General features: G+C 46.7%; 1 long non-coding RNA gene across 2 annotated transcripts; it reads left to right on the forward strand.

Annotated features, from left to right (window-relative positions):
• Positions 1-239: 239 nt before the first annotated feature.
• Positions 240-4,447, forward strand: LOC128116232 (uncharacterized). Of its 2 annotated transcripts, XR_008220418.1 has the most exons (4): positions 240-1,203; positions 1,283-1,410; positions 1,878-2,153; positions 2,273-4,447. It is a non-coding gene; the product is annotated as an uncharacterized LOC128116232 (long non-coding RNA). The 2 variants fall into 2 exon arrangements; XR_008220417.1 differs by having other exon boundaries at positions 240-1,410.
• Positions 4,448-26,420: the final 21,973 nt, after the last annotated feature.

Here is a 26,420-nt window from a genome sequence, read left to right on the forward strand (position 1 = left end):
ACGGGAGATGCTGGTTTCGGCATCAGCCTTGGAGGAGGTCTCTTGGGCACCAGTTTTAAGGCCGGGGAAGAATTCTAGTAATGTTTTCCAGGGAAACAAAACTGAAGGGGTTTACCAGACCCATTCATTTGCAAATCGGAGGTTTAAGGGGCTGAGGACTTCAGTTGCACGCGTTGGGACAGGGAGTGTGTTAGAAGACTGGCTTGTGGTGGGCCAGGGTGCCAGGCGGTACACGAGGACCTCAGATCGCCACTCTTAATCTTCAAAACAGGTGATCACATGGTATTTTCTTCATGGAAAAGTGGTGAGGACTTCAGAGCAGGACCTGCCCAGTGGCTGGCTGCTCCTGACAGCAAAGCAGAAATTCAAACTCCAGGCAGTGTGACTCCTAACTCCCAGGCAGAGGCAGGGTTGGGTGTGAAGGTTTGCTTGGGGCTCCGGCTTTGTCCTTTGTTCTCGGGGCTTGGGCCCCCTCCTCCCAGCTCCCTGTGCACACGTGTGTGCGCGGATGCCTCCCTGCCCTGGTCTGGGGCAATGGTGTCTGTTCATCCTTCTCCAGTTCTGGGTGAGGACAGTCAGCTATTTGTCTGAGAGCCAAGGGCAGCCAGCAAGGGTTCAGACGCCTTTTGCTTCCTGAGAAGGGAGGTGGCCTTGCCCTGTGGGAAGCATCAGTTGGAGGGAGATGAATTTAGCTGCCCTCCCTGGTTGGTGATGGGGGAGGGTCCTGTCAGCCAGAGGATGTAGGCTTAGCTCCAAAAGGGCTTTTGTCTGAGACTGGGCCTCAGGCCAGAGTGACATTCTTCGGTGCATGCTGCCAGGCCACCACTGAGTGGGCACCTGCAGGGCAGCTACGGAAGGAGTGAGGGGCCTGTCTTTCTTCCACAGAGGAGAGCATGCGGGGATGGAATCTGCCATTTTGGGGCCCCTGGTGTGCGGAGGCCATGACTGTGGTTGCTCCTGGCTCCAAAAAACATGCCAAGGCCCAGGCTACCCAGGGATGTGGGCAATTAACATTTTAGCTTCTGTCATGTCTGATAAAGATCCCCACAAGATGAAAGGAATCCACTCTGCCTTAAATGAGTGCGACAGAAGAAACCTAGGGTCATAGAAAGACCTGGGAGCCTCGGCCACAGCTCCCCTCGCAGCAGGGATGCTGCCCTTCATTGAGGATGTGTTTTGCCCCACCCGGAATCCTCTGCACAGGTGGGTGTACCATATCCTATGCTGTGGGTAGTGACTGCTGATTCCCACAGCTATCTATTCTGTGGAACCATCTCTCTAGGGAGGTTGCATGAATTCCTTTCGTCCTGAGGTGTCTCCATGGCAGCCAGTGCCTGACAGAAGACCCGAAGGAGGTAGCAGGCCTAGGGGATAGTTCATGGTCCAACGGCCCTGTAGGACCAGGCTGAGGTAAGTCTTTGACTGACATAACTCTGTCTGTAGCTCATCCCTTGCTAGTACTGTGCTCTCTCACTCTCTCTGTCTCTCTTTCTCTCTCTCTCTCTCTCTGTGTTAATGTCAGGGTTTTTTTTTTTTTTTTTTTTCCTATCACTATTCACTTTATTTTTTGAGACAGGTTCTCCCTTGGAACCTGGAATTTGCTATTTTTCCTGGACTGGCTAGCCAGCAGGCCCTCGGGGGCTGTGTCTCTGCCCTGCCTAGTGCTAAGGATCACAGACTGGGCATGCCCAGCCTTTATCTGAATTTAGTTCAGGTTCGCAGAGCAAACACTTCCCACATCTCATCCCGGCACCTGGGATGGCCTCTTCTGCTCCCTTCATCCTGAAAGGCCTTTGTCAGCAAATCCCTTACAGGAGAATCCCAGTACTTGAGGCTGGAGAAGTGGCTCAGAGATTAAGAATGCTCCCTTGTGCCAGGCGGTGATGGTGCATGCCTTTAATCCCACCACTCGGGAGGCAGAGGCAGGTGGATCTCTGTGAGTTCGAGGCCAGCCTGGTCTACAAAGCGAGATCCAGGACAGACTCCAAAGGTACACAGAGAAACCCTGTCTCGAAAAACAAAACAAAAACAAAAAACAAACAAACAAGGAATGCTTCCTTGCTCTTCCAGAAGACCTGAGTTCACATCCCAGTGGTCACATCTGGTGGCTCACAAATGCTTGTAATTACACCTCCCAGCGATCCGGCACCCAGGTCAGTTACCACAGACATCTGCCCCTCTGTACATAAATAAAAATAAATAAATATTTTAAAAATTTCAGTTCTTGGTCTACTATCTCATGAATACTACTTCTCTTGTGAATCTATTCTAGTGAACAACTATTGAGGATTCTCTATGCTCCAGATGTGTTTGCTGTGCCTGAAGACAGCAGTATGGCAAGTCAGTGCAGCCTTTCCATCACTGAACCTACAGTCTGACTCGGCGGCGGCGCTCAGACTTGATGTTCCCAGATGACAGTGCCATCTTCAAATGTGCTGGACCACATTCTTACATCTGGGATGCCTGGAGCCTGCAGCTTGCACGTGCCTGGTGGTGGAAAGAGATGACTATTAAATCATCACAAAAAATTCAGTTATGGCTGTGATTAACACTCTGCATCAGCAGTATGGGCTACAGAGAAGGATAGCACAGTGTCTGTTCTACCCTTGGCTCTGGAACACCGGGGGTAGGACTCTGAAGATACCGTTTCTAGACAACAGCTGTCTTGTTAGGTTCTTCTGCCAACAGGAGACATGAGGAAGGCAGATGGAGAGAGGAGTCACTTTCTGTCTTAACCTCCCTGCACCCAGGTGTGTCCCTTCTTAGATGTCTGAGCACCCACTCTGCCTAGAGCAGCGTAGGGCTCCCATCCCACCCCCCAGCCCTGCAGTGATTCTTCAGATGTACCAGCAGGAGCTAGGAGCTCCCCTGTTCTGGAAACAGCCCCATGCCCCTTTGTTTCCTCGTTCTAGGATTGGCAGCTCTATCCTGCCGATCCCTGAGTTACCTCTGTCTCTTTGTGTGCAGCCCAACAAGATCCCCCAGAGTAGAATGTGTCTTGTGTTTTTATAGTGCCCACCCGGATCTAAACCAGATGTGGAACATCAGCCTGGGCCAGGTTAACAAAGGTGACGCTAAAGAAATACCTTTAGGTTTCTGGCTTAAAGGGCCAGTAAGACTCATTGGGTGGGGGTGTCTGGAAGAAATAAAGTAGAGAGGGAATGCAGACTCTGGAGGAGAAATAGGCAGAGAAGGCCTAGGTCATCTAGAAATATGGAGGAAAGTAATGGTCACATCCTGCAGGACTTTGAAAAGACAGGGAGCCATTGAGGAATGCTGGAGAATGCTCCGATGACTATGAGGATGCCAAGTGGGCATTCTCCACCTCCCGTGCTTCCTTCTGGTGCTGAAGGAACTCTCACCTTCCTCCACTGTTGGAATTCGTTCTATCAGAAACACAAAAGCAGTGTAGCAAAAGTCATAGATCATTTACATGGAGGATCTGACAAGGGGACCGAGAATATAGTTCCGTGGTAGAACACTTACCTACAGTGTGCAAGGTCACAGGTTCAATCCTCAGCACTGGAAAGAAGAAACAGAAAAGGTGATCCTTTGGGGTACATATAACCCCACTGCATGGTTCAGTTAAAGGAAGGATCTTTGTATGAAGAATGCATCATGCTTCTTCCTGCAAAGACACTTAAGGAAGCTTTGTGTTTTGAACAAATGTGTGATGGTGAGTGGCAGCCTTGAGCAGGGCCCAGTCTGTCTTCGGAGTCAACTGAAATTCCAATGCCGTCTCTGCTTCCTATCTTGAGAACACAACCTAGCCTCTCTGAACCCTTGCTGCCTTGTCTGAAAATTGTGTCTTCTGGGTTCTTTAAAATTAGATCATATTGGTACAACACCCAGCTCGGTGCCTGGTACCCAGTAGTCCCTTAAAATGTACTATTAGTTTAATAGTTCCTTTGACTTCAAAGTATATTCTCGTAACTTCTACTTCAATAGAGATCCTGCAAACTTAGCCTAATCTCTCTTCCACATGAGGACATTCCTGCCATGCCACATTCACTGTCTTGGATTTTCTTTGGGGTGGCATTCTTAGATGTTCTTGTTGGCCACCTGGGTCAAGTCCTGAGTTCTCATCGTTACCCAGATCCCCAAGGTCCCAGCCTCAAAGCCTTCTCCTGGATCCTCTAATGATCAAACCTGCCAGCTGGGTTTGTCCAGGATTGCCATACTGATGCCACAAGGCTTCAGATGTAGACGTTTACTGATTGTTTTGTCTCTCTGATGGCTGTTTTGACACGACAATTGTTCAGATGAAAGTTCTGAGTATTTTTTCAGGCTTGCAAGAGCATGTGTTAGAAGTTAACTCCAACAGGAACATGAGAAACGAATTTCCCTGTTGTCCTGTGATTATGCATCGAGTCGGCTTCCTTTTTCACTTTCTCCAGATCCACACAACACATCTAGGAAAAAAATAAATGGTGACCTGTACAACTTAGTAGTCCCCAGCCTGGCTGTCAATCATTTATTAGACCTAGATATTCTGTGATGTGCAGTCCACAACTCCCTAATCTTTCCCCACTCAGGCCATGCTTACGTTTACTCCTTCACCTCTTCATTCAGCATTCCACACTCAGGATTAGTCAGAGTTCTCTAGAGGAACAGAATGGATAGAATAAAGATATATTAGAGAGGGTGTATTAGGTTGGATTACACAATACGAGCTGGATAGTCTAACAGTCTTCATACTAGTGAGGCTGAGAACCTGGATGGCTGCTCCGTTCATGAGTCTGGACATCTTGGCAGTACTGAAAGCCTAGAGGATTCCTGGAGAGTCACTGATCTTCAGGCTTCGTTAGAGGCCGTTAGAGCTGGGTTCTGATGTCAGCGAAGGAACAGAGTAGCCGCAGCAATGATGCAGACCAACTCACATATAAGATGAACTTGCCAGCAAGATGCAAAGTCGGGCAGACAGAAAGATGGAAGCTTTTCTCTCTGACCGCCTAGTGTCTGGCTGCCAAGGCAAGGTGCTGCCCACAGCTAGGGCAGGTCTCTCCACTTCAGGGAATGTGAGCAAGAAACTCATCACCCGTGTGCCCGGCAGCTTGCCTCTTCCCTGACTCCAGATCTAATCAAGTTCACAACCAAAATGAACCATCACAAGCACTTACCGTTTTGTGCCAGTTCCATGCTGGGCACATACTTCTATGATCTCATCTTCTCTGAAGATAACGAGGCAGGTGCTTAACTGTCTTCGTTGTCATACTTTACCGAGTTCGATAACTTAAACTTCTTATCTGCTTTTCCATGAATGTAGTTGAGAATGAAAACCGTGGTTCTGACTTCCCAAGATCCCCCACGGCTTTCATGAAAGACTGCCTGTTATGTCGTCATTCCCCACTGTCCCTTCTTTCCCACCAGGAATGCTTGTATATGTTTGAGGATGGAGTGGATGAGGTGTGAGGCTAGCAGCCTGTCCTGCAGACAGAGGCAAGGAGTTGAGTCTCAGCCCAAAGTCGGGCTCACTGCATAAAACCTAAAGCTCGCCCTTTCTCTTCACTGCGCCATGCCCTGCCGTGTGTCCTGAGGATGTACTCACCTGATCACATGAGCTTTCTGAAGCAACCACTGTGTTGAAGGCATCGTATGAGGACAGCAACAGTGTATTGTCTTTGTCTCCAAGCTGTGTAGAGGTGCCATTCCCTGTTCTGGCATTTCCTGAAGGATTCAGTGGATCTGGTTACCAAGATGTTCCAGGTTCCTTATAAGAGAAATCAATTCTGCCCAAGGTGTCCATGCAAGATGGAGCCTCTATTCACGGTGCTGCTTTGACACAGACCATCCAGAGTCCATTTATCATTGTCCATCCATTTATAGACGCCTAGGCAGCATCTGTGAGACTCTGACTGAAGCTTCACATATACCTCAGAAACATGGAGACAGGAAGAACAACGCTCAGTCAGTCATCCGTCACCAAACTGTGTGCCTTGGTCAACGCTGTTTCTGAAAGGCCCATCTGTTTTCTCTCCTGTGTGGCTTTGTGGAGTTGTATGAGCACTCTCAAGTCTGATTTCCCTCAGTACATTAAATTCAAGACACTGAGAGCCGAGACCTGGAGGTCTTCATGGTGCTTGGCTCAGGCCTCTGAGGGTTCTTAGTCTGGGCTCAGGTGTGGGGGTGTCCTCAACTCCCAATGTTTGTGCCCCTCAGGCCCTCGATCCCAAGCATGGATTTCTTCTCTCAGCATGGGTTTCAGTCTACACTTTAAACAATTAAGTTCTTTCGTCTGGCCCCAGAATCTTCTTCCTCTGGACTGCTTTTTCCAAGCTGCCGATGACCCCTTTTCCGGCTCCGGCCTAACTTAGAAAGTGCCTGAAAGCAAAGGGAGAGATGGTTTAAAACCCCGAGCTCATATGGACACTTCCACTGACTCCACACTAAACCACATCTTCTTGGGTTGGCTTTGTGGTCCAGTCTCATGAGTATGATACACACTGGTCACGTTTCCCTCGTGGGCTTATGGGTAAAAAAAAAAAATATCTCTGTCTATGTTTCCTCTAAGTTAACTGTGAGGGCTGGCTTTGAGCGTGATTTGTTTCGGATAAGAAGAATCAGGAAGTGGAGCGAATCAGAAGCAAAGTGAAGATGGCAGGTGAGGAAGTGACGTCATCCAAAGCACCAGCTCCCTTTGACCCCCTGGAAACTTGGAGTGCAAAGGGTCCCTAACTCATGATGGCTTGTCTTCACAGTTTGAAAATTTTTAGGCCATGGCCACCATAACTGTCTAGGTAATGAGGAAGGCACAGCAGTTTAGATATGAAGAACTTTCAAGTCACAAAAAAGCTATATGGATTGCTCACCAGGGTTAGACTTATTTATTTAGTGTGTGTGTGTGTGTGTGTGTGTGTACATGCGAGTGCACATGAATGATTCAGGATGGGTATGCACATGCCACAGTTGTGGAGTTGCTTTTCTCTCGTTATGTGGATTCTGGGGCTTAAACTCAGGTCACCAGCTGTACACAGCAAGTTCTTTTATCTTTGAGCTCCACAGAACTTGACTTTTTAAGCATGGAGTGGTATGCAGGTTAGTTTCATCAACTTGGTACAAATTAGGCTAGCCTGGGGAAAGGGACCACCTTTTCTCAGTTAATGGTTGGTTTGGGAGGGTCTAGCCCACGGTGGGTGGAAAGCCACTGTGGGTTTCCCCTGGGCATGTGGTTCTGAGTGGTATAATAAAGCAGGCTGAGCAAGCCACAGAGAGCAAGCTGGTAGGCAGGATTTCTCCATGGTCTCTGCTTCAGTTCCTGCCTCCATGTTCCTGCCTTGAGTTCCTGCCCAGACTTCTCTTGATGACAGACTATGATGTGGGAGGTTAAGATAAATAAACCTTTTCCTCCAGAAGCTGCTTTTAGCCAGTGTTTTATCCCACAACAGAAAACAAAGTAGGGCAAATATAATGTGTAATGCTTTTGTTCACCAACTAGAAATGAAGGACCCCACAAAAAGGACAACTCTTGGAACTCAGGCCTCTCCTTCCACCTTGCCTGAGGCAGGGAGCTCTTGTTTCTGTCCCTTTGCATACACCAAGCTAGCTGCTTCTGATGATTTGAATGAGAACCGTCCCTCAGAGGCTATATATTTGAAGATTTGGTCCCCAGTGGGTGCTTCTGTTTGGGGACATTATGGAACCTTTAGGAAGTATAGCCTTATTGGAGAGAGAATGTCCCCGGGGGTGGGCTTTGAGAGTGTATAGCCTTACTCTACTTACAGCTCTCTCTGCTTTCTGTGACTGGTTGAGGTGTGATCTCTCAGCGTCATGCTGCCATGCCTACCTTACCACAGACTCACCTCTCAGCTTCATACTGCCATGCCTACCTTACCACGATGGACTCACCTCTCAGCGTCATACTGCCATGCCTACCTTACCACAGACTCACCTCTCAGCTTAATACTGCCATGCCTGCCTTACCACGATGGACTCACCTCTCAGCTTCATACTGCCATGCCTACCTTACCACAGACTCACCTCTCAGCTTCATACTGCCATGCCTGCCTTACCACGATGGACTCACCTCTCAGCTTCATACTGCCATGCCTGCCTTACCACGATGGACTCACCTCTCAGCTTCATACTGCCATGCCTACCTTACCACAGACTCATCTCTCAGCTGCATACTGCCATGCCTGCCTTACCACGATGGACTCACCTCTCAGCTTCATACTGCCATGCCTGCCTTACCACGATGGACTCAAGCCAAAATAAACTCTTTCTTCTATGAGTCATTTCTGGCTATGATGTTTTATCACAGCAAAAGAAAACTGATACACTGGACCACAAGCTTTGGAGTGATTCTCCTTTCTCGGCCCCCATCTCCCCACGAGAGCAGCAGGATTACTAATATGTGCCACTGCATTCGGCTTGTTCTTATGTGAGCTCTGGGGACCAGGTTGTTGGCATGGTGTGGAAAGTTCTTTTACCCGGTGAGCCATCTTACCAGCCTCGACGGCTCTACATTTAAACCTTTCTACCAGAAGTTTCCAGTGCCTTCTGCAGCAGGGAAACATCAAAGTCTCTTGGCAGTGATTCAGACTGGACCACACTCATCTAACATTTTGTTAGAGATCTTTAGATATTTGTGTTTCCCCCAAATTCACATGGTAAAATCCCAGCTCCCACTGTAGGGAATTAGGAAATGAAGTCTTTGAGTGGGAAGGGGTAATAAGAGGGTTCATGAAGGAGTTAGTGTCTGTTATGGTGTGGCTATAAAATGTCCTCTATCAGTGCATGTGTTTGTACAGCTAGCCACTGGCAGGTGGAGCTGTTTTAGGAAGTGGTGGAACGTCAGGGAGGTAGGGCCCTGCTGGAGCAAGTGAGTTGCTGAGGGTGGGCCCCATGGGTTACAGCCCAGCTGTGGTTCCAGATCAAGTTCTCTCTGCTCTGTGGTCTGCTAAGATGTGAACAAGCTGCTACATAGTCCTGCTGCCAGAGTTGCCCACACCACACCTTCCTGCCATGGTAGACTATGTTCTCTCCATCTGTTAGCCAAAATAAATCCTTCCTCCTTTAAGTTGCTTCATTAAAAAAAAAATTATTGGGACTGGAGAGATGGCTCAGCAGTCAAGAGCACTGGCTGCTCTTCCAGAGAACCTGGGTCCAATTTCCCAGCATCCACATGGCAGCTCGCAACTGTCTGTAACTCCAGTTCCAGGGGATCTGACACCTTATTACCAATGCACATAAAATAAAGTTAAATAAATTATTTAAAAAATATTTATTTTTGTAGTGTGTGTATATTTAGTGTGTGTGTGTGTGTGTGTGTGTGTGTGTGTGTGTGTGTGTGTGTGTGTGTAGGTACCCATAGAGGCCAGAAGAGGGCATCAGATTCCCTGGAGTGGATGACTGTGAATATGTAGCGGGAACTAAACTCCAGTCCTCTGAAAGATCAGTCAGCACCCTTAACCACAGAGCCGTCTCTCCACCCCTTAGGTTGCTTCCTGCTATGATAATGATTAAAATAACTACTACAGTGCTATCATCAAACAAACAAAAATCCCTCCAGAGAGCTCCCCTTTGCCATGTGAGGACAGCGTGAGAGACCTATCTGTGGGCTGGGAAGGTATGTGTTCTCATCTACTAAGACCTAAGACCTAACCTTGGATTCCCAGCCTCTAGAGCTGGGAACGGTGCATATTTGCCTTTTAGCCCCGGTACTCCTGACAGCAGCCCAAATGGATTGCATTACATGGCCCCGAGCAACTTAATTCCATTATTATTAAAGAGGAATGAAGCACCACTGCCGTATCAGTAGCTTGGCCTCGCTTTCACATAGTTCTGTGTAAGCGGTCATCTAAGCCTCCTGGACTCTGGCTGTCCTTTTACTGTTCTAGTCTGTCTAAATAAAGCCTTATGCTTCTGGACAGAACTTTCTGGCAAGGCTCACAGGAAAGCGCCAAAAGATGGACAGCGGGGACATCTCCAAACTGGGAGGAGCAGCTGCGGTTTGTGCCTATCTGCTAATTATGTTTGTGCAAGGGAGACTGTAATCTTGGAGTTGCTTTCATTAGAACATTCCTCACAAATAGTAAGGCCATGGGGGGGGGCAAGAGTGGTCACCTTCTTGTGGTCATTAGAGGCCACTAGTGTTTACCAAAGTCTCTGACAAGTGGTGGGCTTCTGGTCTGGCTTTGATCGAGACTCTCTGGCACAGAGTAACAGAGCTCTGTTTTCTGGCTTAAGCTGCTGGCGATGGTGAGGATTTTGGAAATTTATGACTGGTCATGTGACTAGAAGAGAGGCCACCACAGCTCTATACTAACTGGCTCTGGAACATGAGCTCTCACCTCTGGGATCCTCCTTACAAATCAGCATCCCCACCAGATTCCCAGGCTCCTGTGTGGGCCACTATCAGTGACTAAGGGGATGAAAAAATGCAACCAGCTCATCGTGTGTCTCTGATTCCTCAAGGTCCCCAAACCAAGAGAACAGTAGGGACTGAAACCCACTCAACTCTGGGCCCCAGGACTCAGACTTCACTGGAGAAATGGGTATTCTTATCAAATTAATCTGTCCCCCGGGAGGGTACCTTTTTAAAAACTCATGCAGACGTGCCTGACAAGAATACATAGTGTATTCTTATTTGTTTTTCTTCTCACTGCTTATCAATCCTTGGCAGTCCAGGACATTCCTACAAGGAAATGTCAGGCCTGGATAACAACACAGAATTTTAGGGCCCATCTAGATGGCCATACTCAGACTCCCTGGAGGAGGGGTGGGGCCTGGTCATCTGCATCCTGACAAGCGCTTGGGGATAGCCTATCCACTGACACGTCAGCAAACTGCTCAGTTCTAGCTCTGAACCTGTTACTGGATTTCAAACTAGCTCTCGGCTTCTGGATGGAACCTCAGTGTGCCCGGTCCTCTCCACACTTGCTGAGGGCTGGGCCTTGCCAGTGTTAGGTGCCCCCCAACTCCACATGCAGCTGGCACCTCTGCAGCTCTGTAGCATGCACCTGGGCTAGGGCACTTGTTCTGGGGTGACGCCGGTCTGCACACCTTGCACACTTCAGGTTTCCCCTGACTGTTCTGCATTCTTGTAGTCTGTTTAGTTTGGAGCCTGAGAACTCCTTAGAACTTCACCCCCAAGTCCCCGGGGCCCCCACTAAAAGACCAGATCACAGGAGTGCTCAGTCTCACAGTATCTGTCTCTAAGACACCCTAAGAGCTTGTCTTAGTCCCCAGCAAGGAGACTCCCAGACCCAGGGCAGAGATCACCAGCATGGCTTGGACCTTTTTTTTTTCCTCTTCAGCTATGTCTGGCCCATGTCTGCGGTGGGGGAGGCATGGTTCTGCTGGGTTTCTGGTTTGTAGGTTTCAGGAACCAAGGGAAAGGTTCAGTTCTCACATGTGAGTCATTCTGACTGCGGGTTCCAGCTGGAGGCGTCCCTTCAAGCTGAAGGAGCTGACAGCCCAAGGTTGGATGTTCATCTTGTAGTGCTCAGCATGCCATTTGGTAGTTCCCAAAAAGCTCAGGGTGCAGCTGCTTCTCCCTAGAGGAAATGCATTCATCACAGCGATACCGCATCATTCTGGTCCCAACACGGACTCTTACAGGTCACGTATATTGTATCTCACTTGATCCTCTCAGAACACTAAGGGTTACTAACTACCACCTTATGACTTGGCATACTTACATGTGTGAGACAGTCTGTGTGTGTGTGTGTGTGTGTGTGTGTGTGTGTGTGTGTGTGTGTGTACATTTGGGTTCATGTTTGTGTAGGTGTACATGTGTGCACACGTGTGTGGGAACTAGAGGTATCATTCCTCAGAAGTCACCCTTCATGTTCTTTGAGGCAGAGTCTCTTGCTGGCCTGGACTTCGCTGTGTCCGTTGGCTAGCCAGTGTGTTCCAAGCAGCCGTCTATTTCTACTTCCTCAGCACTGGGATTACAGAAGCATTCTGCCATCCTCTGCTTTTTAAACGTGGGTCCTGGGGATCAAACTCAGATTCTCATCTGGGTGGCAAGTACTTTCCTGACTGAGCTAGCGCCCCAGTCCTGCCTTATGACTTTATGAATGTTATTCCTTACCAACGCAAGGAGGTTTAGTAACTTTCCCAGGGTCACACAGCAAGGCTCTGCAGCCGTCATGAACGTGTGTGTCCCACCATGAGGGTAGACACATCCCAATCCAGGAAGGCGTGTTTCAGATCCCCATGTGTCTTCTGAAAGACTGCAGATGAAAGAACACATGACTGGATAAATCACTGTCACACCTTAAGGTGGTGTCCCGGCAGGTACAGGACACACCACCCGAGTATTAGCGGCCTTGTTCTTAAGGTCTTTGGGAGAACTCCTAAGAGACTGGTAGTACCATGACAGAGGGTCTGCAGATCCTGGTGGTCACTTTCTAGGGTCAGGATGAAAACATCTCTTGAGGGTTTGCTGGGTGCTTTGTACTTTTTTGAGCAGCCACGTGGAGCAAATTGAGTTCCCATTAACGCATGTGTTGATTTAGCCAGAGTGTTGTGACAGGCTATGAAATCCCTGAAATGAACAACCCTAGTCCCAGGCTCCAAGATCTTCATGGCTTAGTTTGTGTGTGTGTTCACATGTGTGAGTGTTTAGGGCTTGTGTGTATATTCAAGTGTGTGTGTGTGTGTGTGTGTGTGTGTGTGTGATTATAAACAGTAACTTACCAGCTGTGTGGGAAGTATGCAAAGGTGTTCTGGTATTGGAGAGGAACCAAGACAGGAGGATGGAGCCGCATGATATTAAAGGGAGAAGAGGCATCTAATTCTAAACGGGTGAATAGAAACTTGCTAGTCAAAAATGGGTAAAGGGGGATGGCTGTTTATCTATTACATAGTTGCTTTCCTATTAAGAATAACTAGAAAAGCTAGACCACAAACTAAATAACTAGTTTAACTAGCTTAACTAGCTAACTAAAAATAAAGCTAGCTTCTTAAGGAATTAGAGAAAAGCTAAGGTAACCAGCACTTACGAGGCCAACAGGAAACAGAGGGAAAAACAGAGAAGTGAACTGGATATTTTATATCGCATTTCCCTTAAGCCATTTGTCACTTATCGGCAAGTGTCTGAGACGTCCACAGCAAGACGGCCATCGAAAGTCTAAGAAGCTAAGTGAAAATTCTGACAGTCCTCACATACTGGGGGATTCAAGTTCTGCACGAAAGGAAAGGCCCCCGCTTTTAGCGCACACTTTCAGGGAGGCCAGCGAACACGGGTGAACGAGGAGAAAAAGCAACTGACCAGCCAGCAGGCCTTCCAGAAACACACTGCCTCCAGTCCCCTCCGCCTCAGTGCTGAGCAGATTAACGGAGAAAGGGAAATCCTCTCTAGAGACATAGTACCCTAGGGATTCCCTACAACTTTTAAAGGAAACGGCGGACTTAAATAAAACCTTAGCAGACGTTCCAAAGGAAGAGAAGCACAGTTCGAAAGAGTCAGATTCCAGGAACAGACCCACCAGTGAGCTGGACTCGAAGGTTAACAAACAAAGTCTCCCAAACAACCGAGTGAGCCCTCAAGAGAGTGATGGCCCAGTGAAGAATTTTACAGAGAACTGACTCTATAGAGAGAAAAAATGAGACAAATAGAAAATATCCAACTGAAAATCTAGTAACGGAATCAAGAACTGAATGTGCGTGTTATTCGCAGATATGACGTCAGACGGCTGATAAGCTTGAAGGAGAACAGTAGGAAATATTCCGATTTAGAGGAAAGACGGACAAGGGCAGGAAAAAATTGCCGGGATGCACAGAGCATGGACGTGTATCTTCGTGGGAAACCTGGGAACACGTCTGCTGACTTAGGGCCTGTGCAGCTGAGGCTTTGCTGAGTAATGTGAAGCTCAATCTCTTTGCACAGGGATTATTGAGAGCTTTAAAAAGACCCAAGTTTAAAGAAACGATAAGTCTTTTTTATAGAAGTAACGCAAGCCAGGGAATAATAAAACTGCATGTTTAAAATGAGTGACATTTTAAAGAAAAGAGTCAGCCCACAAATTAACACTAGGTTGGATAAACAAACTGTATTTGTACAGTGAACTGTGTTGCAAGAAAATCAAAGGAATTGGCTCAGTGTGCATCAATACAGATGAATCTCACAAAATAACACTAAATGAATGAAGATAAAAAGGTGTGCACTGTGTGATTCCACTTAAACTTCAAAATTTGGCAAACTTACGAAACTGTAATGATAGTAGACTATTTGCTATTTCTTGGGGTGGGGTCTGGGAAGAAGACTCCTGGGGTGTCAGTAATAGTCTAACTCTTGATTTATATGGAGGTTACTTGAATCTATCAATTTGGTGAAAATGGATCACGCTGCCTACAAAGGACCTTTATACATTTTGCTACATTTGTTCCATCTGTCGTTAAAATATTTCCTCTTAAAAACAGAGGTTACGAGGCTGCTGAGATGGCTCATTAGGTAAAGGTACTTGCCACCAAGCCCGATGGCCCGAGATCGATCCCCAGGACCCGTATGGTGGAAAGAGAGAACCAATTCTGGCAAATTGTCTTCTGATCGTCACTTGTATACGGTGTCGCCCCAATAATTGAATGAATGCAATGTAAAACAGGCACAAAAATAGAGGTGACGGGAATTCCTAACAGGGTGGCTAGCATAAATAAAGCCTGGGAGAAATAATAGCACCGGGGGGGGGGGGATTATGAGTGTCTCGATGCTGCTAGAGTAGAGAGACTCTTAAAGAAGGGCTGAGGCTGAAGAAGACGTAGGGTCAGGTGATGGGATGGGCTCTGTGTGTACCACACGGAAGGGCTTCACGGTTTTCTGAGGGCAGCTGAGTGACATCAAAAAAGTCTAAGCAGGAGGTGACATGACATTTAATTTTTAAAGAATCCCTACATCAAATGGTGAAGGAGGTTAAAACAACAACAATAACAATAACAACAACAAAAACAACCACAGCAACAACCACAGCAACAACAACATCAACTAAACAGGTACAGCAAGATTAGATTGGAGGGTTGGGGTGGGGGATAGCTGTCAGAAAAGTGCTTGCCTTAGAGGCACCAAGATTTGAGTCCAATCCCTAGAATTCACACGCACGCACGCACGCACGCACGCGCGCACACACACACGTACACACACACACAACACACACACACACACACGCATGCACGCACTCATACACACACACACACACACACGCACGCACGCACGCACGCACGCACGCACGCACGCACGCAGAGCCGGGCATGGTGGCTTGCACTTGTCCCAGCTCTGAGAAGGCGGAGAGCCCTGGGTGGCAGGCCAGACAATTTAGCTTACTTTGTGAGTTCCAGGCCAGTGGTGGACCCTGTCCAAATAAATAAACAGGGTGGATGGCCCCTGAGGAATGGCATCTGAAGCTGTCCTCTGATCTCCACACGCAGGCACACCTAGAGATACATGCACCCCATGTACCTGTGCACTGCACATACACAAAGATACACACCCTCAACCCTCCAGCCCACCCTACATGATCACATGAAAAGATTAGATTGGATGCTCTTGCAAAAACCCAGAGGGTTTTTTTGTTTTTGTTTTTGTTTTTGTTTGCAAGCACCGCCGAATCAGGGCAGCGGCTGGGGGGAGGGGAGGAAGGTGTAAAGAGGCTAAGACTTGTAAAATATTTAGATTTAGAAGATAAAACTGGTAGAACCTGATTGGTAATGGAAGTGAGGATGATTCCTCCATCTTTAACACATGACTGCTTGAGCAGCGGTTCTACCCAGTGGGGCAGAAAACGTTCCAGAGTTCAGGGAAGGGACAAAGACATGTTCAAGTTAGACAGTTTGGACAGGCTCCCTAGATAAGGCAGTGTCCAAGTCAAGGGCCCTTCTTTGGAAGTTATTTTGGGGTCTCCTGTTTGCCTGGGATGGATGGCCACTTTAAATGGCAGGTCTCTGATGTTCTCCACAATGACTGGTTTTCTTGCCTTTTCTGGGCACAGCACACATCAAGACACAAAGCCACACTTGTCAGCGGCCGATCCAGCGGCTGCGCTGCCCTGGGGTCTGAGAGACTTCGCCACACTGTCCTCTGCTGCTCCACACAAAGGCCGTCTTATATATGCTATCTATTTCAGTCATTTTTACGAGCGCCGCGGAATATTTTCAAGCTATCCATTTTTAAGCATTATCTCTTGGCAGTTAAGAAAATAGATCCATTGCGAGCACGGGGCGGGGGGAGGGTGGTGGTGGCAGTGGAGGGGTCTGAAAAGGGGTTTAAAAATAGCTCAGCCGCTAGACAGCTGCAGCTATTGGAAGCAGAGCCCTTTGCTTACACCTCTGCTAGTTTCCATTTCAGCCTTGCAGCTGGACCTCCGTTCTTCCGTTCTTCCTCGTTGGGGCCAGATGCTACGGGAAGCAGGCCGGAGCAGAGCCCCTCTTGACTTGGGGTCACACTGGGCACTCCGCCTGCTGAGAGGTACCGTGGTGAGAGGGCACGTTACAATCTTGGGCTTGAAAAAGCTTATCCAATACATCTTTATATTTGGAAATGAAAAGAATAAGCCCATTGGCATTGTCATGCAAATTACAGGACCCAGATCGGATAAAGCCCCTTGGCTGGGAAGGACGGCAGAACACACGTTAACAGAGAACAATGCTTCCCGTGCGTTGCGTCAAGAGCCTGTGACAATTCCGTGAAGTGGTTATTTTTTTGCCAGGGCTACCTTACAAGTGTCAAAACTGAGGGTGGGAATGGCAGCGGAGGAGGCTGGGCCAGACTCCACAGCCTCTGCCCTTAGGCAGTTTAGGATCTCTCTCTCACACACACTGCTTTGTAACTGGGGTGTGTGTGCTTTTGCTGCATCTCAGAAGGAGGTCATGTGTTTAAAAGCAGAAACACTCAGGCACAGACATAAACAGCTCTTTCTCTAAGCCTAGTCCGCCACCCATGATACCTATTCAATAAATGTTTGCTAAATACGTGAACGACACTGTTTTAAATAAATGAAAGAAGACCCTGAGCCTCTTTGCGCTCCGTTGCTTCACCTGTAAAATGGATGGCGTGCTATCTTTTGGCAGACTTTTCAAAACTTTCTGTGAAGACCAAAGAAGATGAGATATGACCTGTTGTTAATTGTTCCAGACTTTATTCAATGGTTAATTCAACCAGTAGTTACCAAACACCTACTGAATGGTGTGTACTATTCTAGACGTTCGGAATACATTGACGCCTCAGGAAATGAGCTACCTGCTTTTATTCTACTAAGGGGAGATGGGATAGGAATAAGAGATAAAAGTCATGTTATAAAGGGTTGGAAAAATGGCTCAGTAAAGAGCACCGATTGTTCTTCTACAGGGCCAGGGTTTGATTCCTAACACCTACATGTTGGCTGACAACTGTCTGTAACTCTAGTTCCCATGAGATCAGATGCCCTCTTCTGGCCTCCTTGGACACTGTACACATGTGGTACATGTGATACACATACACACACACACAAAACACACACAAGCATAAAATAAAGATTAAATAAATTTCAGAAAAAATTTAAAATATCCTATTATACACAGTTGTCCCTTTGTGTCTTGGGGACCTAGTTCCACAAACTCCACAGAGATTGCAAAATCCATAGATGCTCACATAGACATATAGAATGAACATATAGAAAGGTGATCTGAATAGCTTAGTGTCATGTTGTACAATAGTCATGTAGAGCACATTGTATGCACTCTTTTTTTTGGAGCTGAGGACCGAATCCAGGGCTTTGGGCTTGCTAGGCAAGCTCTCTACCACTGAGCTAAATCCCCAACCCCTGTATGCACTTTTAGGTTCTAAAAAAACAATATTATATCTGTGGTTTGCACTCATATATGTGGAAGGCAGATCAGTAACAAAAGTTGTATCCATTTATTATTTTCAGCATAGAATACTATTTATATATATATATATATATATATCTTAAATTTTTTAAAAAAGATATTTTATGCCAGATGGTGGTGGATACCTTTAATGCCAGCACTTGGGAAGCAAAGGCAGGTGGATCTCTGTGAGTCCAAGACAGCCTGATCTACAGAGTGAGTTCCAGAACAGCCAGGCCTACACAGAGATACCCTGTCTTGAAAAACAGAACAAAAAACAAACAAAAAAGATTTATTTGTATAAGCTGGATGGTGGTATACGCCTTTAACCCCAGCACTCAGAAGGCAGATGCAGGTGGATTTTTGAGTTCAAGGCCATCCTGGTCTACAGAACAAGTTTCAGGACAGCCAGAGCTGCACAGAGAAACCCTGTCTCAAAACAACAACAGCAATAAAACTCAAAAAGATTTATTTTGTTTTATTTTATGTATGTGATGTTTTGTCTGCATGTATGTCTGTGCACCACTTGTGTGCCTGGTGCCCACAGAAGCCAGAAAAGGATGTCAGATACCCTGGAACTGGAATTACAGATGTTTGTGGGCCACTGTGTTGATGCTGGGAACCTAACCTGGGTCCTCTTGAAGAGCAGCCAGGGCTCTTAATGGTTGAGCCATCTCTCCAGACTCTGTGTTTACTTTGTTATGTGTGTTTGTAAATACATATATACTATTTCATTTTCTTCTGGGTGATTATAAATGGCATTTTCCTGTTAACTTCAGTTTCCCCATGGACATTATTAGAATGACAGAGAAATGCATTCAATTATTTTACGTTCTACACTCTGCAAACTTATCTAGCTTACTTCTTAGTCCTAGTGGGTTTTGTTCTTCATTATGCTTTATAGATTCTTTGATATTGTCTACACAGATAAACATGTCATGTCCAGCTAGAAACAGTCCTATTTCTTTTTTCTAACACATATATCTGTTTTTGTTTTTTTCTTACCTTATTGTACTAGCTAGACCTTCTGGTACTAAGTTGAATAAGACGTTGAAATCATACGTTTTTTGTCTTATTCTCAAATATCAAAGAGAAAGTGTTCAGTCTGTCACCATTAACTATGACATTATATATATATATATATGTGTGTGTGTGTGTGTGTGTGTGTGTGTGTGTGTGTGTGTGTGTACTTTTTATGAAGTTGAAATAATTCCCTCTGTTCCAGTTTGGTAGGTTGTTTCTTTTTTCAAATGGGAAGACCCACCTTTTTTTTTTTTTTTTTAAATGTGCATTGTTGTTTTGACCACGTGAGGGTATTGGATTCCCTGGAACTGGAGTTACAGACAGTTGTGAGCTGCCATGTGGGTGGTGGGAATTGTACCCAGGTCCTGTGGAAGAACAGCCAGTGCTCTTAACCATTGAGCCATTTCTCCAGCACCAGGTTGTTGTTGTTTTTATGAAATGAGGAACATTTTTTGTTCTCACAGGTTGATATGATGATTCCAAGTAGCATGTAAGTACAAATGCATGGCTCCTGCCGGCCCTCAAAGCTCAGGAGAGGAACTTTGGACATTAAGGTAAACTTAATGACTGAAGTGAAACCTTCCCCCAGACAAATGATCTCACATTCTCACTTCTAGATAGCTCTTCTCCAGAAGCACTCGCTCATGTCCTAGCGGTTTATACACAAGCAACTTCACCGAAGCGTGACTTCAATGGGAGAACATGAGAAACAGTCCAAAGACGGTCAGGTGTCTAAATACACGTCAGTACATTCATCCAGTCAAAGAGTTGCAGCCACTGAAAGAGCGCCGAGGTTCCAGAGAGATCGGCATAGAGGAAAAACCAAGATACAAAGTTGAATGAAGAGAGACAATTCAAAGCAGTCTGAGTTGATCATATACTTAGAAGTGAAGAAATAAATGGAGTTTATGGATAGAAGCGTATATTTACTATGTGTATCACAATACGTACGTGTATATTTAATACCTTGATCATATATCATGCATTATCCAAACAGCACACGGATGAAACTCTGGAGAGATTTAGTGCCAGTTTGTTAACTGAGTATAACAAGCAGTTCACTAACAGAGAATGGGGATATGCTGGTTAGTTACTTACCCCTGCGTAAGACTATGAAATAGTGTGGAAAAAAGGAAAACAATTCGGATGATGAAATTCCAGCCACCCGTAAATAAGCTGTGTCCATTTCCACTGGCCCCAGGTGTGTGGCTTCTGCTGACTCTTTGGTCAGCTCTGATGTCAGCTGTGTGATGCCAATACTACATCACATTCTCTCTCTGGTTCTCAGCTCCCTGGACAGTAGCTGTTCAAAAGCATTTTTTTTTTTTTTTTTTTTTTTTAAATCAGGAACACCCGAGCATCTGACCTCTCTGCCAATGCATTTTTTGTGTGTTGAGGCCAAATATATCAAACGTCCGAAAGTATGTCAACAAACCATTTGTGCCCTGGATCCATTTCAGCCCTCCCATGTTCGGAACTGAGTTGAAAGCTGTGAGCTTGAGTCTACCTGTCAGGGCCACACCACTTCTTGGCAGAGTGGAAAATCGCTAGGCGATCGTAAGTGACCCACAAAAGCTCGAGTGTGACAATTTCCCTTGCAAAGTGTTTCCCTCATCATTAAGTCCATGTAGAGATAGTTACCTGTTGGCTCAAGGACTGTTTGGACACCATGGAGACCATTGTTGTTTCTAGAGAGTTCAACAAGGCGTATGATTACTGTACCCAGATCCCTCTAGCTGCGGTCCGTGACCCGGAATCACAACTTCGCAGTGTTAGAGTTGAATCAGGAAGGAAAGGACAGCAGGAAAGCTGTTGGTCCACACACCGTGTTGTGAAATACAAGAATGATGAGGACAGCTCATCAGGGGCCCTTCCCTGCTCAGAAAAGCACCATCTGGACTTCTGTAGAGCAGTCTCCCTGCACTGTAACTGGCGTGATAAATATTTTGCTGTGTTAGGATCTGGTCACATGCTCCACAGTTCTCTGCATCACAAGAGCCCATGAACTGGAGTGCCCAAGCCCTGTCCTGGAACAAGCAGTGTGTCACTCAGACAAAGTCTGAGTCCTCGTGAGATTCCACTGGCATCTGGTTCAGGTCGACAAGACTCAGACTCCTTGGGCAGGGAGTCCCTAGGGAGGGCAAGTTGGTCCAGGGTCTTGGCCCAAGTCTTCTCTGTGGACAGAGCAGAAGGTTGGTAGTCAATGTCTTCCCATTCACCCCCCTTTCACTGCCCACTTGTGGGATGGAGAGATGGGAACCTGGGTGAATGACCACCTATAGCCCAAGTCCCATCAAGGCCCACCGGCCCATCAGGAGGTCTGGGTTGGGACACTTTCTCATTGTTGATTTGGCCCTGCCTTCCCCGGGTTCAGTTTCATTTGATGTCTTTCAAGGTCCTGTCAGGCCTAACACTCTACAACAACAGAAGTGAGTTGTTAGTATGAACGGGGCTCCACCTACTTAGTTAACAGTAGAGCAAGCTATCAAGGTTAAGTGACTAGACCCTGGAATCGGGCTTGCTCAATCCAAAGCTTGACTATTTTCCCTGCTGGGGTTTTTGATGCAAGGTAGCCATGTCTCTGAGCTAAACATTTCTTTCTTTTTCTTTTTCTTTTTTTTTTTTTTTGGTTTTTCGAGACAGGGTTTCTCTGTGTAGCTTTGCGCCTTTCCTGGAACTCACTTGGTAGCCCAGGCTGGCCTCGAACTCACAGAGATCCGCCTGGCTCTGCCTCCCAAGTGCTGGGATTAAAGGCGTGCGCCACCACCGCCCGGCTAAACATTTCTTTATCAAACACAGCTCCTTCTAGATTCAATTACCCCATCTAATCACATAGCCCACAGAGTTCATTCTTTCATTCAATATTATCCGATCAGTGTTTGCTGAATGCCTTCATGCCATAGGTACTATGTCAATGGCTGAGATGACAAAGACAGTGAGATCTCACTATCTAACTTTCTCTAGCACAATCTAATTTTGAGCATACCTCATTGGGTAATAGTTACTTTTCTTACGTTCTCTTACTTTTCTTACGTTCTCTAACCCCTGTTAGTCTAGTTCATCTTTTAGACATTCTAATCAGCTGTTGTCAGTGGTCTTCATGTTGAAGAAAGTCTTGGTGGTACACAGCCACCCTCCTCATTGAATGGACTATCATGTACAAACCTCACTGTAACTGCACAGAGAATAATACAGCAATGGCCATTTGCTGAGGACTGAGTATCTGGCCAGGCACTGAGTATTTGACCGGTGTCATTCATTTGTTGCTCAGCAACCCTAAGAAACAGGCAAGTTTCCATCACATTTCACAGAACAGCAACCCAATGATCGTGGAGGTTAGGTTCTTGCCCAGAGCTAGCGGCTCCAGGGCCACGGATTCCATATCTGACACACAGCACGGCTAAACACCAGCAGGAATTACTTTCCCACACTGCCTACCGTCCCTCAGGCTCCTTGGCCCCTCCCTCCTGTCCTCACTGATTCTGTACTCTGTCTAAGCCTTATTCTTTCTTACTGTAGAGGAAGCCCGTGAATGGACAGGGCAGTAGCCACAGGAATGGGACCTTGGAACGGAACTGGCCAAATCTGAAAGAGGGGACTCAATCCTCAAGGTCTACTTTGTGAAGATGTCCCTGATCTACTGGACCTTCACGCACTGGCTTTCCTTGGACTGGGACTCAAGTGACCCTGAGCTTTATTCTGGAGGTCGCTCTTGACGTGGCTGCAGAGAGCATCATTGTTTCTATTGTTGCAGAAAATGGAATGAGGCAGCCTTTTCCCAGGGACTGGGTCTTTGGGTGGAGTCTGACTAGAGCAGGGGAAACAGGGCAGGGTGAGTGGGACCCTTCGAGCTCTACCATGGTGACAATCCCCACCACCCACTGCCCCCATTCCTGCTAAATGGTTGTCACTGAAAGTAATATATTTTGCTGGTCATAAACATAGAGATTCTTTTAATTACAAAAATATACAAAATTTATTTTTAAAAAGTTTTTTTTGTTTGTTTTGTTTTTGTTTGTTTGTTTCAAGACAGGGTTTCTCTGTGTAGCTTTGGAGCCTTTACCTGTAGATCAAGCTGGACTCAAACTCACAGAGAGATCTATCTGTCCCTGCCTCCCGAGTGCTGGGATTAAAGGCATGCGCCACCACCGCCCGGCTTTGTTTTAAAAATTTTAATTAGCTTTGTTCATTTATAATGTGTGTGAGTATGCACCCACATATGTGTGCCATGGCGCGGGTGTGGAGGTCACAGGATAACCTTTGGAAGTTTGTTCTCAACTTTTGTCATGTGGCCCAAGGGTTGGAATTCAGGTTGTCCAGGTGAGTGAAAAGTGCCCTCCATTTCACTGGCTCTTTTTCTTTTTCTTTTTTTCTTGGTTTTTTGAGACAGGGTTTCTCTGTGTAGCTTTGGAGCCTGTCCTGAAACTTGATCTGTAGAACAAGCTGGACTCGAACTCACAGAGATATCCATCTGTCCCTGCCTCCCAAGTGCTGGGACTAAAGGCGTGCACCATCACCGCCCGGCCTGGCTCTTTTTCTTTAAACATACAAAATTTAAAACAATAATTCTTCTCACAACCACTGAGTTTGGCTTGCAGGTTCCCATGATTATTGTAGTCATAGATAGATGTGAGGTACAGCTATTAAAGGGATGGATTCTTTCATCCACTTTTGCTACCTAATGATAAGGGAGTATTGTGTCCCGTCCACACAAAAGGCCTGGCCTCCTTCTCTCTAAACAGCTGTGCAGAATTCAGTTGTTTCATTGTGTGGATGAAGCACAATTTATTTAACTAGACTCTTGAAGATAGACTTTCATATTATTTACCATTTTTCATTTGTACAAACAGTGTTGAGCTAAAGACTCTTGCATTTGATTTGTCTTTTTGCCAAATATTTCTTTTTCTTTTCTTTTTTTTTTGTTTTTTCGAGACAGGGTTTCTCTGTGTAGCTTTGCGCCTTTCCTAGAACTCACTCTGTAGCCCAGGCTGGCCTCAAACTCACAGAGATCCGCCTGGCTCTGCCTCCTGAGTGCTGGGATTAAAGGCGTGCGCCACCACCGCCGCCACCCGCCGCCGCCGCCGCCGCCGCCGCCGCCGCCACCGCCGCCGCCACCGCCACCGCCACCACCCGGCTCCAAATATTTCTTTAGGGTTAAGGCAACATTGCTGGCTCAAAGGGTGTATGTACTTGAATATTATCAACCTCAGCATGCATTTTCAGATGACTCTCCTCGTGTTAGATATGTAACAGCCCCACGCCAAATACTCAAGCCTATCTGCTCCCCCTCTTCTGCCAACCAAGCTTATACATTTACCAAGGGAACAGACTTACATCGCATTTTCAGATTGTATTTTTTATTTATTTTTTAATTAACACAAATAATAAAATTTTTGTTTGTTGAGACAGGGTCTCTCTACAGAGCCTTGGTTGTCCTGGAACCCACTCTGTAGACCAGGCTGGCCTCGAACTCACAGAGGTCCACCTACTTCTGCCTCCCAGGTACTGGGATTAAAGGCATGCACCACCATGCTCCATGGTGGTGAATTTTTTAATGAGGGAAGTGGAATATATTTTGTGGATCTCAATTCCCTCTTCCGTGGCTCAGATCCTGTGTTTCTCTGCTGGGATGTCTTTGTGGAACCCTGAGGCATTTACATCCTTAGCTTGTATTGGACTGTTTTTACTAGCAAGAAGAGCTTTGCACATTGGGCCTTTGATTATCTGCATGCAAGAAGGTTACCAATGACCAGAGACTCCAAGGTCAGATTTAATCATTCCTTCATGAATTCGGGCGATTCATTCATTTACTTAGAAATTATTCCTGTAATAATCCATCGCTGTACCGTACTCATTAATCATTTTTCAAGTCATTATTGAGCATCTGCTGTCTATGAAATGCCAGGTCTCAGGGGGACTGGAGGGAGGGGGTGAGATCAGTTGTAGCAATGACTGCTCCCCCCCACCCCAGTGGTGGAGATGGGTTCTGGGAATAGTGGGATTTTGAGGCAGCCAGGTGGGAAGATTTCTGAGGAGAGACCGTGTGTGTGTGTGTGTGTGTGTGTGTGTGTGTGTGTGTGTGTGTGTGTGACAGGGGAGGCTTCTCAAAGGTGGCCAAGGAGAGAACAAGCAGGGTTGGAGGGAAAGGGTCCCAGAGCAGACACGGTGGGGGGTGGGGTAGGGGTGGGGGGTGGGAGTGGAGGTGGGGATGGGGGAAGGGAGGACATCACTGGAAGAGATCAAACAATCTGAGCAGAGGCAGCTAGAGCAGAGACTCTTCTCTGAGAGGATTAGCAGCACATAAGGGTTGGGTTCAGTGTGAGCGGCTTTGTTAGTGTTACTCTCCTCTGCGGGGCTACCAGGAGTTAAGGTCAGGCCTCGGGAGATTGTTCGGGCATCAGTCAGGAGAACTGACTGCAGAGGGAGGAACCTTGATGAGGGCTGCTGCAATGGAGAGAGAGAGAGAGAGAGAGAGAGAGAGAGAGAGAGAGAGAGAGAGAGACAGACAGACAGACAGACAGACAGACAGACAGATTAGGGGAGCTGGAGTCAGGACACTCCTGGGGGGAGAAAAGGTGCAGGAGCCTGTGGTAGAGGAAGAGGCCTGGGCTAGGTTCTACTGCCCATGGAGGCCCTCTTCTGTAAAGGGAACGGATTTTAAAAAGTGCAGAAAGCTGTCTGTCCCATAGCACGGAACCCTCTGTGATCCCATAGCTCACTGGCTCCTCCCAGAATCTGGTTCCAAGGCAGGTGTGGGGACCAGAGGCAATGAAATAACTCAGGTAAAGGTAAGACAGCAGGTGGGATGGTGGAGAGCTGTTGGGACACTTGGCTTGACTCAACTTCGTTCCTTTGGCAGCTGCAAGCAAGTCTCTGGCTTGATGCACTCCACGTTTCATGGTGGGCTAATACTCACACATTGTGGAATATAAACAGTGTTATCAGGGCCCTCCCCGAGCTTTGAAGTTGGAGCATTCCTGATGGTATTTCTCCAGGGGAGTTTCTCTGTAATGGAAAGGTGCCTGCATTTTAGATTTTGATGACGTTAGCCAAATAGCTCTCCCCAAATATGGTTTTTTTATTCAGATGACTAAACCAACTATAACTCTGGGAAGTTGTATCATTTGCTCCTGGCTATGTCAGTGACATAATTTTATCAGAATTTGGGCCTAGGTGAGTCTATCCATTACTTCTCCTCATACTTTATGCTTTAAGTTCCTAAAACCCTGTCTTCTGTTTATTTTTTACTCTTTTGCTATCCTGCGTAGCAACCCGCAAGCAAAATCTTTCAGTGAAAGGTTCTTCAGTACCTGTTCATGAAAGGGCTGGGGGGATGGCTCACCTGGAGAAGTGCTTGTCCTACAAACGCGAGGATCCCCAGTACCCACATAAAAAGGCAAGCATGGCGGTGTGCACCTGTAATCCCAGCACTTGGGAAGTGGAGGCAGGCACATCCCTGGAGCTCTCTGAAGTTGAAGTTTTCCTGTGTCCACCCGGCTCCTGCAGCCACTCAGACCCAAGTAAACACAGAGGCTTATATTACTTATAAACTGTATAACCATGGCAGGCTTCTTGCTATCTAGTTCTTATATCTTAAATTAGCCCATTTCTGT

Source organism: Peromyscus californicus, unplaced genomic scaffold (genome assembly GCF_007827085.1).
Source record: "Peromyscus californicus insignis strain IS unplaced genomic scaffold, ASM782708v3 Scaffold_20__1_contigs__length_68692818, whole genome shotgun sequence".
Taxonomy (NCBI): domain Eukaryota; kingdom Metazoa; phylum Chordata; class Mammalia; order Rodentia; family Cricetidae; genus Peromyscus; species Peromyscus californicus.